At 38.6% G+C, this 18,616-nt stretch overlaps 1 long non-coding RNA gene across 2 annotated transcripts in view; it reads left to right on the top strand.

Moving 5' to 3' along the window:
* Positions 1–18,187, top strand: part of LOC129526625 (uncharacterized) — a 108,995-nt gene extending 90,808 nt beyond the window's left edge. Inside the window, exons 6-7 of one of the 2 annotated variants that reach the window (XR_010130729.1) lie at positions 16,206–16,371; positions 17,165–18,187. This is a non-coding gene — a long non-coding RNA (uncharacterized lncRNA). Of the gene's footprint in view, positions 1–2,142; positions 2,353–16,205; positions 16,372–17,164 lie in introns of those variants that run through there. The other variant, XR_010130728.1, reaches the window with a different exon arrangement.
* Positions 18,188–18,616: the final 429 nt, after the last annotated feature.

Below are 18,616 nucleotides of genomic sequence, written 5' to 3' on the forward strand. Positions count from 1 at the left end.
CTGTGCACATGTAATTGGAATTTCTCTTATTTCCTCTTCTTCCTGAGATTAGGACAGGAGTTTAGCAAGGAGCAGGCCTTCTTCTTAGGAAATACTAATGTCTTAGGTTTCTTAGTTTCTTCTCTCTCTCTCTTTCTTTGCCCCAAGGAATTAGCTTTTAGGTCAAATTGGCTTGATCTTAGCTTCCAAATCTGTTGGCATAAATATTATGCTCAGAGTCTTTCAGGGATTAGGGTTTTGAAACCTCAAACCCTACTTTATTAATTCTGATGCTTTCTTCTGCAAGAAACAGAATGCCTAACTAAAATGTAGCCTCCATAATAAAAAGATTTAATGATATTATATGAGAGGAGGTGGGGACAGGGGACAATTCTTGGGTTGGTTTATAGCACAGCAATGTCAATTATGATTCAGGCTTTTTCCTTCTCTCCACTCCTCCATCCTTGGTATATTGATTTGGTTTGCAAACTATTTTCTCATGGACTCAAGATGGCTGCCTGTCTCTTTCTCTAGTCTCATTAGGGAGGGGCATATAATATATCATATTACACTTTTAGAAAAAGAAATAAAATAGTATAAGATCAAATTGTAGATGATATGGTAGTATGTAAAGTACTTCCAACCACAATAAACAGGGAGATTAAATGATCAGGGCAACTTCAATATAACAAATGACATTGGCATAAACAATGTATCTACATTTGTCCAACATTTGGAGACATGTATGAAGGATTTTATTTAGCTGGCATATATAAAACTTCTCTACAAAATGCACATATTAACTGCTATGTATGCTACATGTATATATTGCTAATACATAGTAGTCAACAAAATCACCAAAGAAAAATTAAAAAAAAAGAGAAAGAACTTGTCCAAGATGTAATCCCAAAACCAAATGCATTGGAAACTCATACTCCTATGTGAAGATTCAAATGTCATGCTTTGGCATAAATGATACTACACAGGTTTTCTGATGAAGTTTTATCTGCACCTTCATCAGCTTACTCTGCTTACGATAAGCTTGTTCCTGCTTTTGCTTACTTGTAAAGCATTTTATTTCCATTTTTAAAGTAGTCCTCTTAGACTCATCTTTACCTCTCTGAGATCAACCTATAGGCTGCCAAGCCAGGTCCTGCAGCAGCCAAGATTCAAGGCATCTGGTCTCTTTTCATAATCACATTAAATCCCTGGATAGCTATATATTTTACTCCAGAAGGAGGAAATTGTTTATATCTGGCTCTCGTCCTTCCTTAGTTTGCATTAGAACCAGAAAATTATGCATTCTTGAGTTGAACCAACTCACAAAATAACAAATGAGTAATGATACTTGGCTCTTGTTTTTCTTTTTTAATTTTAAAGGACATAATGTGTGTTATCTTAGAGAATGTCAGTTTGCTGATTCAAATTTGGCCATGTGGTTGAATCCAGCCGCTCTTTATAACTCTACCTTCTATATATTTTGGATTTCTTTCACATTCCAAATAACATCAGTGAATGCATTTTCAAGGCCAAAATTGGGAGGATTCCTGCCTGGATTCTTGTTGAGAACTATTGTAACCTCAGAACTGTCTTCTGTAGGCCATGACCTTTTTTTCCTCTCCATCATATTCCAGAACCTTAAAATCTGGGGCATGTAGGATCCCTTACACATTACCTGCCAAGGAGATTGTCTAGCTGAGAATTAACCCAAATGCATGTATTTTTATAAAGTTTCAAAAATGAGCTCCTAATGTTATCCTTTGTCAATCATCTGCTTATTATTTATTAGATTTCTATAGCACCTTTTCTGCAAAGAGCTCAATGTATCTTAAACACATGCTACAATGCACTCTAAGTAGGTGTTACCGAATTTGGCATTATATGTGAGAAATACTGCTAAAATTATGAATGCCAACTGCAAATTATTGAAGGAATAAAAGGAAATTTCAGCATCATTTAAAAATGATATATATATATGCATATATATATATATATATATTTTAAACAGGTCTGTTAGCCCTGTCAGAACCTCTCTCCAAAAGAATTGCAGGGTTATACTGGAAACAGTGAACACTACCTATAAATATAGGCACTTAACTGGTATTTGAAATGTTATGCAGCTTTCCTGTTTGCAAAGGTTCTGATGTTTCCTTTGATTTCTAGAAATACAACAACAGCCATTTCCATCAAAATGTCAAGTGACAGGCCCAATAGTCCTTGGATGTTTATTAGGTTGGACTTACAGGGGCTCTCCATTCTTTCACAGGTAATATGCTGTTTATTTTCTTTCTTTTTGCCATCAGTGTTGACTGAGCACAAGGGAGCTATCATCAATGAACTGTCCCCTCAACAGCAGAGGGAGGAGAGCATGAGGGTAATGGAGGAAATTACTATGCCCTCCCTTCTTGGAAGAGAAAAATAAACACTTTATAATCTTTAAGTCAGAGGTAATTCAAAAAGTCCGAGGCAGGCAATGCTGTCCAATTTAGAGACATTTTCTCGTTCTTTGCCATAAAATACCACTCCCTCCCCAAACTACAACAATAATAAAAGAAACCCCACAAAGAACCAACTCTGACCTCCCCATCCTAGATATCCCAAATTGTGGGCTTCAGTTGCATTCTGCCCTTTTCTTTTCTTCCTTCTCCTTTTTACTTGGGTAGATTGCTTTCAGGTGGGGCAGTCTTCATTCCACATGAGCTTTGAAATCATATCCCTGGATCTGTATAGAACGGCAGTAGTTCAAGGTATTAGTAGCAGCCTTCCATGGTAATACTGTCATTAGATCATTATGACTATTCTAAGGTTCTGCCTGTGAGCATGGCATGAATTTTATATTTGGAAATAAAATCCTCCCGGGATACCACAAAGCTGCACGCCGGCCTTGCCCCTTCTCGCTGCCCGTTAGGATTGGCTGCCCTGCCTTGGTCTTGTGTTACTCAGGAATAAGTCCTGCCGTGTTTGTTTCACATAAGAACCCCTTCAATTTGTTTATAATGATCTGAATGATATTATTAGGTGAACAAAGCTGCTCAGTGGTGACATTTATTAACCAGTCATATCATCTGTGTTTAAATCTCGTATTACATTTCAGGGAACTTGTGTGAACCTAACTCCAGCATAACTTTTCTTTGGGGACCATTGCTTTGTATTGAGTTTAAAATAAAATAGAACATAGAAAGCAGATTTTATTTCCAGGAGAGCATTTCACTTAAGAGGTTTAGACTGAGCCAGATTATGTATAGAGGCCCACAGGAAGGTGGATGTTGGAACTCTTCAAACTAGCACTTGCTCTATGTCTCTGTCTGCATGAGTTAGGAAGCATGTCCCTTTTAAAAGAGATATGGGAATTGGAATGATCGGTGCCATGGGTGTAGAGCAGAGGTGTCAGAGAATGAATGGAAGAAAACCATGTGTATGAAAATGAATTTTGTGTGTGGTCTGGGAGAATGATGGATATGCTATGACAACCTCCATGGGGATGAGTGTGCACATGCGGGACAATGCTCATTGGGAAGAAGGCAGGCAGACTGCAGTGATGGTGGCTAGGTATGCAGGTGAAATAGAACATGGTTAAATTACAATGTGATCGAAGAATGGCAGCCTGTTTATGTAAAAACAAGGAAGGTTGGCGTATATGTATGATTTTCAGTGATAATAGAATGATATACTTACAATTTTTATTATGGCAAATTTTAACTATTGCACAAGAGTAGAGATAATAGTCTAATAAACTCTCATATACCCATCATTCATCTTCAACAATTAACTCATGGCCAATCTTGTTTAATCTTTACTACTCCTCTCCCCCATTCCTGAAGTATTATTTTGAAGCAAACCCAAGACACCATACGTTTGCACCCATAACTACTTTTGTATGAGTCTATAAAATATGAAGAATCCTTAAAAATCATCACCATCCAATAAAAATAATCATTAGTATTAATTGAAATTAATACTAATTCCTTAATATCATCAAATAGCTAGTCAGCCTCCAAATATCTCTGATTATCTCATTTTTTAAATGGTTGGTTTGTTCAAATCCAAATTTCAGTAAGGTCCTCATATTACCTTTGGTTGTTATGTCTCTTATAAATCTTTTAATCCATAAGTTCTCCCTCCATTTCTTTTTGTTTCTTGCAATTTATTTGTTGACGAAAATTGAGTCATTTTCTCTACAGAGTTTCACATTTTGGATTTTGTTGATTGCATTCTTTTAAAACTTCCTGTGAAATAGTAGTTAGATTTAGAGGCTTGATCTCATTCAGGTTTGATTACCTGACAAGAACACTTCATTGGTGATATGGTGTACTTACATCAAGAAGCATACATATCTAGTTGTTTCTATTTTGGGGGATTTTAGCAGCCACTGATGCTTATTGCCTCAATCCATTATTGCATTAAGCATTTGTGACAGGGGGCTCTCTTCATGTCTATAGAGAGAAACTTTTCCTCAATAATGATTAGATCTTCCTGGGATACAGTTCATACAAGAAAGCAGGTTATGTGCTTGATTGTTTCTCTTTATTTAGATGTTCTCATAATATTCTCTAAGATCAATGAGATTTGTTTCCCCTCATACCATTACGAATGTGTGAATGTTTATATTTGATTAATTTTAAGCCATGGAAATTATTATTATGTTGTTGATGCTCAAGTTGTCCCATTTTGGGGAACCTTTTCAAGTTGGCTTCTAAGATCTTTGACACAGCAGCTTTTGAGAACTTTCCTGATTTTTGGTATAACCACATGTTCCACGCTGAACTTGTACATTTCCTATCCAAACCTAGAATCAATCGTTTCTTTAAGAAGCCCTGGTTCCTTTTAGTGGAAAATGGGAATTAGGGGTATTCAACACTTCTAGTTGGCAGAAATGGTATATATGTTTTTGGATTAGGATTTGTCAACATTTTTGAAGTACATTGTGTTTGTTCAAATCACATCTGCTCAATGATGATATTCACAATTGTATCAGGATACATCATTTTGCAAAGAACAGAACATCTGACCCATGCTGATATGAAAAAATAAGAAAATTTCCTCTTTCTCTTCTTCTTCTTCTTCTTCATTTTTTTTTTTGCAACTGAAAAGTCCAAAGATAAGATTGGCTTCAAGTGAGGTTTCCAATTTCTTTCTGCCTCTGCTGTATTTTTCTTATTGTTGGCTCCATCCTAAGACTAGTTCTCCTCATGGTCCTGAGAAAACTGCCATCAGCTTCCAGGGCTACACATTTCCACATTTACAGCCAACAGCAAAGGGCATCTTTGTCTCTTCCTTTCCAGAAACAATCCTGAGATTCACTCTGAATGCAAGCCTTTACTCAAGTCATGTGCTCAAGGCAGAGTCAATCACTGATTAGCTGGATGGAATGTGCCGATTGGTTTAACATAGGTTGCATATTTGACTCTTGGAGTTGGAGATGATAAGTGCTTCCCTTGAACCACCTGCATCTTCGAATGTAAGTTGGAACTGTTGAAAAGTGGGGATAGGAAGGCAGGAAATGGATTCTGGGGAGGGGCCAACAAATATCCACTATTACAATATAGAATTTGTTTCCTTCATCTATCCATCTATCAATTCAGCTATTCATGGTAACCTATTCATGATAACGTAGGCACTATTTTAAGCCTTAGAGAGGCAAAGAGAAGTAAAACATAACCTCTGGCATCAGGAAATTTGTAGACCAATAGAGTTAGACATATCCTTATAATAGCCAGAAAAGAAAACTATACAAGGAGCAGTGGGATCCAAGGGAGGAAGTAATCATTTCAACTTGGGAAGAGGTCTTTCCAATGCAAAGGTTTTATGATCTGTCATTATTTTATTATTGGTTTGTTATATTCCTTAGAGTCTACATTGGCAGACTCAAACATCAAAATATTGTAAAAATAATATTCCTTCTCAATGGTGGATTCAACCAGAAAATTATTTCGCATCTCTAGCTAGGATAAAAGTACCAGAAGTATAAGAATTCATCTCTGGGGTTCTTTTCTCATTTGTCCAGAGAGAGAGAAAATATTAATGCTCTCTTGTAGACGCAAGAAACCTCTGTTGTTAATGCAAAGTTGTTGATCTTTCTAAGTTGGTCCAGATACCATTAGAATGTTACATATTTGTAATTTAAAAGAAAACAAGGTGTCGAATCCTCATTGTTCCTTTGGGTTGACCATTAGTTTAGGTGCTGTGTTTCGGATTATAATACCAAACTTCTCTACCACATGAATTACAACACAGCAGAATTTGGTAAGTTGATACCTCTTAAGCACCATCTAGGTAAGTCTCCTCTTAAAGAGCAAAAAGAGTCTCTTGTAGGGAAGTCCCACAGCAAAATCTCTGGTTATGAAGGTTACAGTGATAAAAAGATAATCAATTAGGCAATAAAATTTAAAATGGCCTGATCAGCTGGGAGCCATGGCTCACACCTGTAACCCAACACTTTGGGAGGCTGAGGTGGGAGGATCATTTGAGTCCAGGAGCTTGAGACCAGCCTGGGTAACATGACAAAACCCTATCTCTACCAAATATACAAAAAAATAGCCAGGTGTGATGGCATGCATCTGTGGTCCCAGCTACTCAGGAGGCTGAGGTGGGAAGGTTGCTTTAGCCTGGGAGGTGGAGGTTGCTGTGAGCTGAGATTGCATCATTGCACTCCAGCCTGGGTGACAGAGCGCGACCTTGTCTCAAAAAATAATAATAAAATAAAATTAAGTAAAATAGGCTGATTCATGGTAGTATGGATGGAATGGCAAGAAGACTACTGATTAATTTAAAATGAAACATGCTTCCAATCTATTTTACTAAATACTATTATGAAAGGCTGAAATGATGGTTACCTTTTCTATTTTGCCAGCTGGTGTGAGAATCTAATAGCAAATTACAATCACAACTTACTCTACATAATAACAACTTTATCTTTTAAATCCACAAAGTGTCACCTAATTTTTTTTAATCATTAAAGTGACCCACGCATTCTTTTCTCAGCCTGTTTTTCATCATTGAAATGGTTGGGACTTGTTAATTGACCATAATCTGCATGAGTCTCCCATTCACTTTTATGATCTGTTAACAATATCTTGGAGACCCACCAGATTGTATTGCAGAAGGCTTTATTTTAGTCAAGTTTGCTGACCAAAACTTGAAAGGGTTGTGTGTGGGGAGGTGGACGCAAACAAGCCAACAACCTCAAACCTAAACCCAACCATCTGTGCTATTTGATGGGGCGTTCCTGACTCTGAGCATTAGTCCTGGCTGAGAGTTACCACTGAGTACAACTGTTTATGCTGTGCCACAGGGGAAAGCAGACAATACCACACAATCAAAGCCTTCACACTCAAACAGACATCACACTCCCTAATTATATTTGTCTGACAGATTATTATAATTGTACATGGCAGGTAGTGTAAAGCAGCTCCTTTTTACAGCCTAAATAATGTGGCATATTCTGCATACTAGAAATCAACCTTGCAGAAGGTAAATTATGAAAGCTAAATGCACGTTGAGTGTTTTTATTTACTCTTTCAGTTAGCATCTTATGTGGTGCTAGACAGCAAAAGAGCATTACCTTATTTTGCCTGGTACTATTTCATTTAACACTTTGTTGTGCAAAGTTTCTTTCTAGCTGACAGCATTTTTTATTTTGGCACACTCAGGACAACTCCTGCAATGATTGTATATAAGGCTGTTCCCCAAACCCGAACTGACCAGTTCAGACCGTGCTAAGTCAGCATGAGGATAAAATGCATTTCTTACCAAAAAAAAAAAAACCCACTAAATTATGAACCCAATTCTATGCTTCATTTCTTCAACAATGAGAATAAACCAACTTGGGAAATAGTCCTTCAGTTGTTTGCATAATCTAAGACTGTTTCTGATAGCTTTATGGGCTAAGGGACCTGTCTGTGGGAAAATCATCTAGTTCTCACCATGTCTGATTGCTTTTTCCTTCCAAGCACATGGGAGGACTACATTTCTCTACCACTTTACAGTTGGATGGGAGCATGTTGACTAGTTTTTGCAGTTGGTTGTGGGTGGAAGTGACATATGTCATTTCCAATACTAATATGTGCTTACCAATGTGAGGCCCTCTAGCACCCCCCTCTGCTGGTGACTGAGGCTACTGCATGTTCCAGAAGGAGCGGCTATTACAATATAGTGCCTCTGTCAGCTCCAGTCCATGAGTAACTAAAGCCGAGCCCCTGATGGCTGGCTTCAGATACGTACAGTTAATAAGAAGCAAACCTTTGTTGTGTGAAGCCACTGAGAAGTGGGCTTTTAGTTTGTGACTTCAGCATAATTTAGCCTATCCTGACTGATACAAGAGTCTTCAATATGTGATTTGTCCATGGTAGCCATATTTTACATTAGAGTTGTGAATATTATATCAAGTTGCCATAGTTTCTACAGTATGATTCTTTTGTCCCAAAAATATACATGATAAAATAATAAAAGTTACATTACATTGAGTACTTGATAAATGTTTGCAGACTGAAGTGCAGTGGCGTGGTCATAGCTCCCTACAGCCTTGAAGTCCTGCACTCAAGTGATTCTCTTGCCTCAGCCTCCTGAGTAGCTAGGACTGCAGGCACATGCCACCATGCCCTGCTAATTTTTTTTTTTTTTGTAGAGATGGGGTCTCACTATATTGCTCAGACTAGCCTAGAACTGTTGGCTTAAAGCAATCTCCCTGTCTCAGCCTCCCAAAGTGCTGGGATTACAAGCATGAGCCACTGCACCCAGCTCTAGGCATTGTATGCTGGTTATGTACTTTTTGGCTAATACTCATAAAAATTTACAAAATGATATAATGCAGGTTAAAGCAGATAAGTAAGTGATCTCCCAAGTCCACACAGAAGCACTGTTCAAAACCAGTCTTGTCTAGCTCCAAAATCTATACTTGTTCCATTTCACTACACTGGCTTTATTTATTAACTGAAACAGTGAAGTGGATTAGAAGTAAAAATATAAAAAGCAAATATAAAATGTAAAGGTTTCTGCATTTCCCAACATTTTATAGCATTCTATTTATTTATTCCTTCATTCAGGTATTCATTCAATTATATGTCTACCTCCAGTCAGGATGACTGGATTTGAATCCCGTCCCTGTCTCTGCTAACTCTGAGATTTTTAAGCGTAGTACTTAATCTGTTTCCTCATTTGTAAAAGAAGATACTAACATTACTTATCTCATGGGGTTGTTGTAAGTATTAAATATATAAATATATTTAGAGCAGTAGCTGACATGCAACAAGGTTTAGGATGGGGCTGGGACTGGGGTGAAGCAAGGGAGGCACCCAGAGTGCAAAACCGAAGGAGGCACTTTCACAACCCTGAGAGTGAGTGTCTCCTTACATTCTCTTCCCCAGGTGCTTCTTCTGTCTTACTCAAGTCCTGATCCTGGCTGAGCTGTTAATATTCATTCATTTGTGTATACTTAATTGTGAAAAAGCATGAGGAGAGTTTTGGTATGCACACAAAAATGTGGATGATTAGAGTTCCTACCCTCGGAGCTTTTGTGAGGATCACATGAGATAATTCACTTAAAGAGCTTAGCATGGTGTGTGACACACGGTAGATAAGAATTGTAGCTTAAAAAAAAGAGAGGGCGATGGACTAGGTAACCTGCAATGTCACCTCTCAGCTCTAAAAATCTATTCCCAGTTAGACTTGACCAGTTAAAAAATATTGTAATTACTGATCGCTGCCTTGAAGAAAGGTGGCACCAACATTTAGCAGTATGACTCTGTGGGGGTGGGATCATTATAGAATACAGAGAAAACATGTTCTCAGTCTTCAGGGGCTCACAATCAGGCTGAAAAAAGGCAGGTGAATAAGTAAGACATATTCTCATACATATGTAACAACACTATCTATATCCAAATACACTTTCCATGGGGAATGGCATGCTGTTGAGATGGAACTCTTTGGAAAGCTGCTTTTCCTTCCAACCAGTCGGGGAAGATTTTTGAGGCCAGCTTTCAGTGTTCTTTGAAGTACTTAGGAGGAGAACGCCATTGTTTAATCTGATAGGAGTTTTGGAGGGTGTTTGGAGGCTGGGAGATGGAATGGGGGGAGCCTTCGGTTTAGAGCTGAACCGGTGAAGAACTGAGAAATAAGGGCAGATGTAGTATAAGTGAAATGATGGGATAAAAGGACATAGGCTAGCATGAGGAGACACAAGGGAAGTATTGGATGAATTTTGATGGACAGGGCCTAAAATGTCATGAGGGAAGGGATGGGAAGGTTATTAACATAACTCTTCATTTGCTCATCTCAATTATCAAGATGAGCGTCTTGCATAACTGATATCTAAGGGTCACAGAAGGACAGAACTGCTGAAAACCTTGGGTATTTGGCCCTGACTGGTACAATTATTTGTGTCCAGAGAGACTCGTTAGATTTTCTTGTTATCAATCAATCAGGCAACAAGCTGAAAAAGGTTCACATACCATGCAAAAGTAGAGTGACATCTTTATATAACATAAATTGAGTACTGGTTCTGTACTTAATATCTGAGGAAAATACAGGAAAAACATAAACGTTTCCTTGTGGCTTTGGCTTTGAAGTCAAGACATACCCCATGTAGATTCTGAAATATTTCTGTCTCAGCATGTGGCACATTGCAAGTCATACAATAGGTGCTCAATAAATATTTCTTGAGTGAATCAATAGATAAATGAAAATTGTCTTTGGATTAGGTGGAAGTAATTGTGCAGTGCGTCTTAAGTGTGTATACTTTCTCGTGTCGTATTTATTCTAAGGGTGCTGTTGCAGAAGAAAGTAGAGGTATATATGAAATGCCCTTATGGAATTATAGAATAAAAATGTTAATTGATGTAGATGCAATTATTTTGAGGAGCTTTATTTTGAGCAGTGTGTGTGTAATACATCCTTAAAATTAAATAGAAGTCGATGGGACAGTCTGAGTCACTAAATTCGCAAGAGTCAGAGGCTTTAAGAAAGCTGCAAAATGTCTCGTGAGGCGTGGGGGATGGTCAGACTTTGGTATTCAAAAGGAACTCGCTGTGAGTTCATTACCATCTTAGGTTGCGGAGGCACATAAATATCCAACCATAGGCAGCATAGTGTTCCTTAATGGAATATTATATAGCTATTAAAGTATTACTGTAGTTGGAGAATATTTAATCACATGAAAAGACATTAACAAGACATTAAGTGGAAAAGGCAATTTAAAAATCAGTATGTGTCAGATGAACCTATTAAAATATGCATGGAAGAAGCCTAGAATAATAAGATCTGAAATCAGTAGCAAGGATTATTTCTGAGAAATAGAACCATAGATTTCTTCATGCTTGTTTATATTTTCCAATTTTTTTTTACAATGAACCCATATCTTTAAAAATGCTATTAAATTATTTCTCAAAATAGAGACCCAAAAGGACCTACTGAGATTGGATACACTACTGTCTCTCTGTTTCCATGTTGAATTCAATGTCAGCCTCCAGTTTCCTCTGAACTTGAATTTACCTATGCCAATGATTCTCCCCCTTGCTCATGCATGGATGCTATGACTACTGCTGTTTGAATATCACCCACTTAGCCATAGATTTTACTTCATAATCCAGATTTATGAACTAGACACCACATCTGCTTTCTTATATCTGAAAATATTTTTGGTGCCATGAATATTCATGAATATAGCTTATTGTTGTCTCACTCTGCCCCATGGCCTTCAATAGGACAAGGGCAGTTTCCAAAATGATAAGTCCACATGGTCTGTGAGAATAGTATCCTTATTGATAGATGGGATAAAAGACTGGAAGGTAGGAGAGAAGACTATTGTAGAGGTTCATTTCTACTGACCAGTGCCTATAGAAAGGTCAAACTAGGCTACTTATCATTTTAAAGAAAATGATTTGATTTGTTTTCTTAATATAGTGTAAGTACCACTGTCAACATATATAGTGTTTTAACAATATGAGCTTATTAAAATAGTAAATCTGTGGAGAACATTCAAATTTTTGCATGATTATGCTTGAACCTAATGTACAAGTGAAAATAGGCAATGGTAATAACATCATCCAACACTGGAGACAATTTCTCAGCCTACAGGTACAAAACACCATAACTGATTGCCCAAGTGTTGCGCCAGCTCCTTTTTATCTGTCTGCTTGCTGTTTTTCATTCAAATTATAACACCTTTTCCTGCAAGATAAATTAACAGTTTTTTTTTCCTAGTTTTAAGTTTAGTTCATTCGAAAAGCTTAACATAAAGTAGAGTCATTAGGCTTTGGTAACAGGCCAAATTTAGGCAAAGCAGATACAAAAATACTCCACATAAAATAAAAATTCAAATGTGGGATGCATGCATGGAGCTGCCTGATTGCTGTATTTATGAGGACCTGCAGGTTTGTTTTAATTTCTTCCTGCATTCATGAATCCCTGTTTTTACTTTTATTTTTTACAGTTTTTTCTCTTACTGTGGGGGTTTGTATTTGGCTTTCACTTCCCCTTCATGGTCCTTTTTTTAATGAGGAAATTAAGTTTTTCAGTCACCCATTAGAATTTTCTTTTTGAAAAGTAAAAAGTGTCCTCTACTCTTGAACAGCCACTGATTGATCTAAGGCAGAAGTTGCATCTTGACTTTGAAGAGGTATAGGTGAGCATCTTGGTTTGGAGGTAAAAAATGGAGAACATGATGGAATAAAGTTGGTAAATGATCATGAAATAGAGCCCAGAGCTTTTCATTTCAAGGCACAAAGCCCACACAGCCATGCCTTTCAAACAGACATTGCCTTCAGAACGTATCTAGGTTGGGGAGGCAAGGGTGGCAAATGTTATCCCAGGTGGAGGACGTCTTACTACCTTTCCTGACATCATGGTTGGATATGCTGTTACTTCCCCAATGTTATAAGAGTTCCATCTGCGATTCAACACCTATTATTAAATATCTACTATGGGCAATCACTGAGGATATGTAGAAAAAAGCAAGATGCAAGGTTCTATTTTCAATGTGTTTCTAATCCACACACGTTAATACCATAATGTTATGTATGACTTTACAGGTTTGTCCATCTTATCTGCACAATAATCCTAAAGTACTGGTAAAGCAGATACAATGTTTTTTAATTTATAGATGATAAAATTGGATCTCAGAGAGGATAAGTTGTTTAGGATGGCACAGCTAGTAAATGTCATAATTAGGACCCAACATCAAGTCACCTGATTTTGAGTCTAGCTAGCTTACTTGTTCTCACCTGAGTGGGGGTGGTTTTAGACTGTGTTTAAGTGCTCATTGCTGGTGCCTTCAGGGTTTAGACAGCTATCACCCCCTCTATATGTATTAGACTGTGGGAGAAAGTGAGGTGAAGTGAGTGAGAGGGCAGTTTTATAAATATAAATATTTAAGTGCATGTATGTGCATTTTCTCAGGTTTTAAAATCATTCCTGCCATCCGCAGCTGACCCTACCAATTCGGAAGCACTGAGGTGCATGTTTCCATGAGAAATAACAACCTAAGGCAGGGCACAATTGGTGCCATGTGGGTAATAGAAAATCAGAATGCTGTGAATTCGGGACCAGAAATGTCATTTCTGACTCGGGAGGTCAGGAAACTCTTTCAGAACAGGTTAGGCCTTAATGACGGCTAAGAGGAAGGTGTGATTCAAGGAGTTCCTGAGACTAAACACCGAGACGGGCTCAACTGTGTTTTTTTTCTGAGTGCCACCAGTGGCTAGCTGTTTGACCTCAGGCAAGTCTTACAGTCTCTCTGAGCTTCAGTTTTCCCATCTATAAAATGGGGATAAAATGCCCACTGCGCTGGGATGCTGTGGGGATTAAATGAGAAAACGCATGTATGTGTCTAGTGCCTGTACAATTGCGGCACTCAACAAAGAGGAATTCCCCTCCCCTTCTCATGGGGCCATGAGAAGTTCTAAAAAAAAAAAAAGGAACTTTCCCTGATTCTATGGAAACTACCTTTCCCACCTCAGCAGAAACGCCTTTATTCCCTCATCTATGGAGTTCTCTCTGTCCTTCAAGGCTTCTTTTAGAAGCTACATTCTCTAAAAATTCTCAATGCTTCTCTCCCTGGGATGTCATTTTGTCCTTTCAGAATTCCCGCAGGATTTCCCACTTTTCTCTCTCCGGCTGTAAGTCCACTTTGTTCCGGGTTGCATTCTGTCCTATCTGCTTCCTATTTGCAAGCTTGTCTTTACATCCCTGCAATTCCTGGCACAAGTCCTTGCTTTTATTAGCTTCTGAACAAATTCTGGGGTCTTGATGTTCTCTTTGAGTCTGAAATGAAGGCCCCCTAAGTTAGTTTTCTTGAGTTGGGGACTTGCTCCAATCACTTGGGATTTTTTTTCTAATCTGTAACAGTTACACTAATCGGATTTAAAACTGACTGAACACTTTTATTATAGCCTGCCAGAGGTATGCATTAAAATTTAACACTGTTTCCTCTTTGAACAGAAAGAAAGTACTTATGGTGTGATTATATAGGATTAGAATTTTTCATTAAAATGGATTTTAAACACTTCAGCAAGTAAAAGGCAGAATCCTATTTAATGAGTTTTTAAAGGTAGTGAAAGTAAGCAAAGTTGCACAGAACCGTTTCTCCTCCCCTCGCATAAAGCCGATCTTTCACTGCGATGTACCGTGCATATATCATGGCCTTATGACTTGTCAAGGGGTGCTATTTGCACAGAGCAACAGAAGACAAAGCCTGTTATAAAACGAAGGAAAGATTATACAGAAATCTAAGAGCAGATCAGAATGCTTCACAGCCTTGAGGATGGAGAATATCTGAATTATAACTAATGTGATTTTGTAAACTTGACACTTTGAACTGAGGAGGGTACTTTATGATTTGTGATCATCTTAAAAGGCTTAAAGCCAGGCCTTGCTATAGAAAGCTAAAGGTCCAAGGATTTGAAGGCAGTTACTGAGGCCTAGAGTCATCATTCAGTGTGGCTCATAGTGGTGGATGGGTGCCTGGAGCCTTCCCTGTGAGGCCTGGTTCTTTTGGAGGTTGGCAGTTGTAGTGCCATTTAATACTGCCCCAGTGGCCACGTGCAGATGCAGAAGCTGCAGATTGCAAAGCCCAGGCCTCTGAAAACAGGAAATCCAGCCAAAATATTTAACCAAGTAATTTTATCACTGCCTTTGAAGGGCTATGGTATGCATTTTAGGTGGGTTCAGGAGCACATGTATATCAAATAAAGGACTTGGGTTGAAATGAATCTGCCTCAGATCTGTTACCTAGCAAGATCTAAAGAGTCAATTTTCTAAGCATTTCTGAAATAGGAGTTGTTGAAATCGGAGCAAGGCTCTCAGCGGCAACAGTTTAAGTTTTCTCTGATGTGAACTTTGATAGGAACAGAGTGGCTATTGGAAATGTTTTGTGTACATTCTCATTTATGGCTAATTAGAAATATTTTTGTGATTGGATTTGGGGAAATGTGTCATGGGTGTCGGCACACTGCAGTGCACAGTTAATAAGAATTGGCACTAAAGTCACATGTATCATACTGGGAAGCAAACTTTGATGAAGAAACAGTTTCAGAATTGTTGTGTATACATTCACATTTATAACTAATTAGAAGTATTTTTTAATCTGGTATCCAGGAAATGTGACATGAATGTCAGCAAAATGTACTATACTAACAGTTACATTTCAATTAAGAAAAATAAAATCACTAACATGAACTTGCATGCCTCATGAAGAACTGGGGTGACCAGAAAGCTGGGAAGTGAATTCTTCAGGCCAGGTAGGACACCTTGGGGGATGGGGGAGTTTGTCAGACCTACCCTATCCCACCAGCATCCAAGTGGAATCTTTGAAGCGTTTTATTCTTTTCTTTTTCTACTTCCTCCAACTCTTCCTCCTCCTCTCTTCTCTCTCCCTGCACCCTTTCTGTTTGCCTTCTTCCCTCTCTTCCTCCAACTCTGTCTACCCCCCTTTCTTCCTTCTCTCTTCTTTTTTCTTCCTCTTCTTTCTTTCTGGAAATAGAAGCTGCCTTACCTGCCAGAGTAGAACAGCTGTGTACAGATGGTCATACAGGCCATGACTACAGTGAGGCATATCTTCTCTCCCTGACAAACTAAAGGTTGTAGCATTTAAGCCCTTCAGTTTTCCCCTTTTAAAAATCAATTAAAAAGAAATTATAACAGCTAGCCTTTGTGTAGCATTTACTATGGGCCAGGCACCATTCTAAAAACTTTACCTATATTTTTCACTTAATTTTCTTTCTTTCTGTTTTTTCCAGGCTGGAGTGCAATGGCACGATCTCTGCTCACTGCAATCTCTGCCTCCCGGGTTCAAGTCATTCTCCTGTCTCAGCCTCCCGAGTAGCTGGGGTTACAGGGGTGCACCACCACGCCTGGCTAATTTTTGTATTTTTAGTAGAGATGGGGTTTCGCCATGTTGCTCAGGTTGGTCTCAAACTCCTGACCTAGTGATTTGCCTGCCTCAGCCTCCCAAAGTGCTGGGATTACAGGCATGAGCCACCACACCCAGCCACTTAATTTTCTTGATAGCCCAATGAAGTTGGTACTACATTATTATTATCTCCATACACATGGGGAAACAGAAGCCCAAAGAAATGAAATAACTCACCCAACGCCACACAGTCATAAGTGACAGAGCCAGAATTTAAATGTGGCCATCTGGCCTCAGGGTCCATGGTCTTAACCACTATGCTAAACTGTTTCTTCAGTTTTTGTCTATATATTTGTTGCTTTAATATTTTTTGGATTTTATAATTAATCTATGCTTATTATACATTTAAAACAAGAAAAGAGTGAAGAAAGTAAATGCCTACCTGAAACAACACATTCCAGATGTAATTACCATTAGCATGTTGACAACTATTGTTCATTCATCATAGGCCTGGATTCATGTATGTGTGATTTTACATGAATGGAGTCATATCATCATGCCATACACGTGGCATTTTTAAGGTCCTCTTTTGCTTTGTTTTCCTAACCTCCTTCCCTTCATTTCCACACCCCCTACCACATTTAGCAAATGAGTAATGTACCCTTTTATAGTTCACATATATGAAATTAAAAATAGGTATGCTTAGATACAGATAGAAGGTTGAGTTTTTTCTGTTTTTTTTTTTTTTTTTCCTACATCTTGCTTTTCTTACTCAACAGTATGTCATGGAAATTTCCCAAATCAACTGGATTGATTTCTCTTACTCTTCATTTTTTTCTTTTTTAGGCAGAGTCTTACGCTGTCACCTGGGCTGGAGTGCAGTGGCACGATCTCAGCTTGCTGCAACCTCTGCCTCCCAGCTTCAAGTGATTCTCCTGCTTCAGCCTCCCGAGTAGCTGGGATTACAGGTGCCTGCCACTACACCCAGCTACTTTGTGGTATTTTTTAGTAGAGATGGGGTTTCACCATGTTGGCTAGGCTGGTCTCAAACTCCTGACCTCATGATTTGGCCGCCTCGACCTCCCAAAGTGCTGGGATTACAGGTGTGAGCCACCGCGCCCAGCCCTCTCACTCTTCTTAATGGTTGCTGATATGGTTTGGCTGTGTCCCCAGCCAAATCTCATCTTGAGTTGTAGCTCCCATAATTCCTATGTGCTGTGGGAGGGACCCAGTGGGAGACAACTGAATCTTGGGGGTAGTTTTCCCCATACTGTTCTCGTGGTAGTGAATAAGACTCAGGAGGTCTCATGGTTTTATAAGGGGCCTCCCCTTTCACTTGGCTCTCATTCTCTCTTGCCTGCCACCATGTAAGATGTGCCTTTTACCTGCCACCATGATTGTGAGGCCTCCCCAGCCACGTGGAACCGTGAGTCCATTAAAGCTGTTTTTCTTTATAAATTTATAAAGTCTCAGATATGTCTTTATCAACAGTGTGAAAATGGACTAATACAGTCGCATATTTCAGTGTATGGTCAATTTTATATATTCCTCCAATAATAAAATCCTGCCAACTTAATATTTCCCTGTAGGTAGTGTTTTAGCTTGGTTTCCTCCTACAGCAGAGCCAGAGATGAGGACTTGCATGTGTGCAATCACATAGGGTAGGTATTTTACATAGGAGGAAAGTAAGGCTCAGAGATGTGCTGAAGTCACTTGTGCCAAATCATACCTTCGATACATGGCAAGTCTGGCAATCAAACCCCAAACCTCCAAAGCCTCAGCATCTTCTGTCAAATCAATGGGCTCAAGTCTCCGTTATTGCTTTTTCTTGGGTTGTTTTTAAATCATTTCATTTCCACGAAAATATATTATGGGTTGACAAACTGTGAATATTCAAAGACTTTGCATTATGTTTCCAAAATATACTGCCTTTTCTCAGTCATTTAAACGAGAGTGTACATGAAAGCACATCATTAAATAGAAGAATGAAATTATTTTTGAAAACTGTTAACTAAAGAGCCTACCTTTATGTCTTTCACCATAACTGTTAAGCCTTACAACAAATAATGTGTTTCCTTATCCACTTGGGAGCAGGGCTTTCTATGTGTTTCTTCTGAAGTGAAGAGAGTTACCTTCTGGCTGTTGAAAATAATGTGGTAGCTGAGGAAATTAATGGGAAAAATAAAGCATGGGCTCAGTGTGTTTGGCTTAGGCTTGGGTTCCAACTGGCCCATGAATTATGAGACGTGAATATGCTAAACGATTAATCTTTCATTAACAATGTGTAATCACTTGGGA

This window comes from Gorilla gorilla, chromosome 15 (genome assembly GCF_029281585.2).
Source record: "Gorilla gorilla gorilla isolate KB3781 chromosome 15, NHGRI_mGorGor1-v2.1_pri, whole genome shotgun sequence".
NCBI classification, from domain to species: Eukaryota; Metazoa; Chordata; class Mammalia; order Primates; family Hominidae; genus Gorilla; species Gorilla gorilla.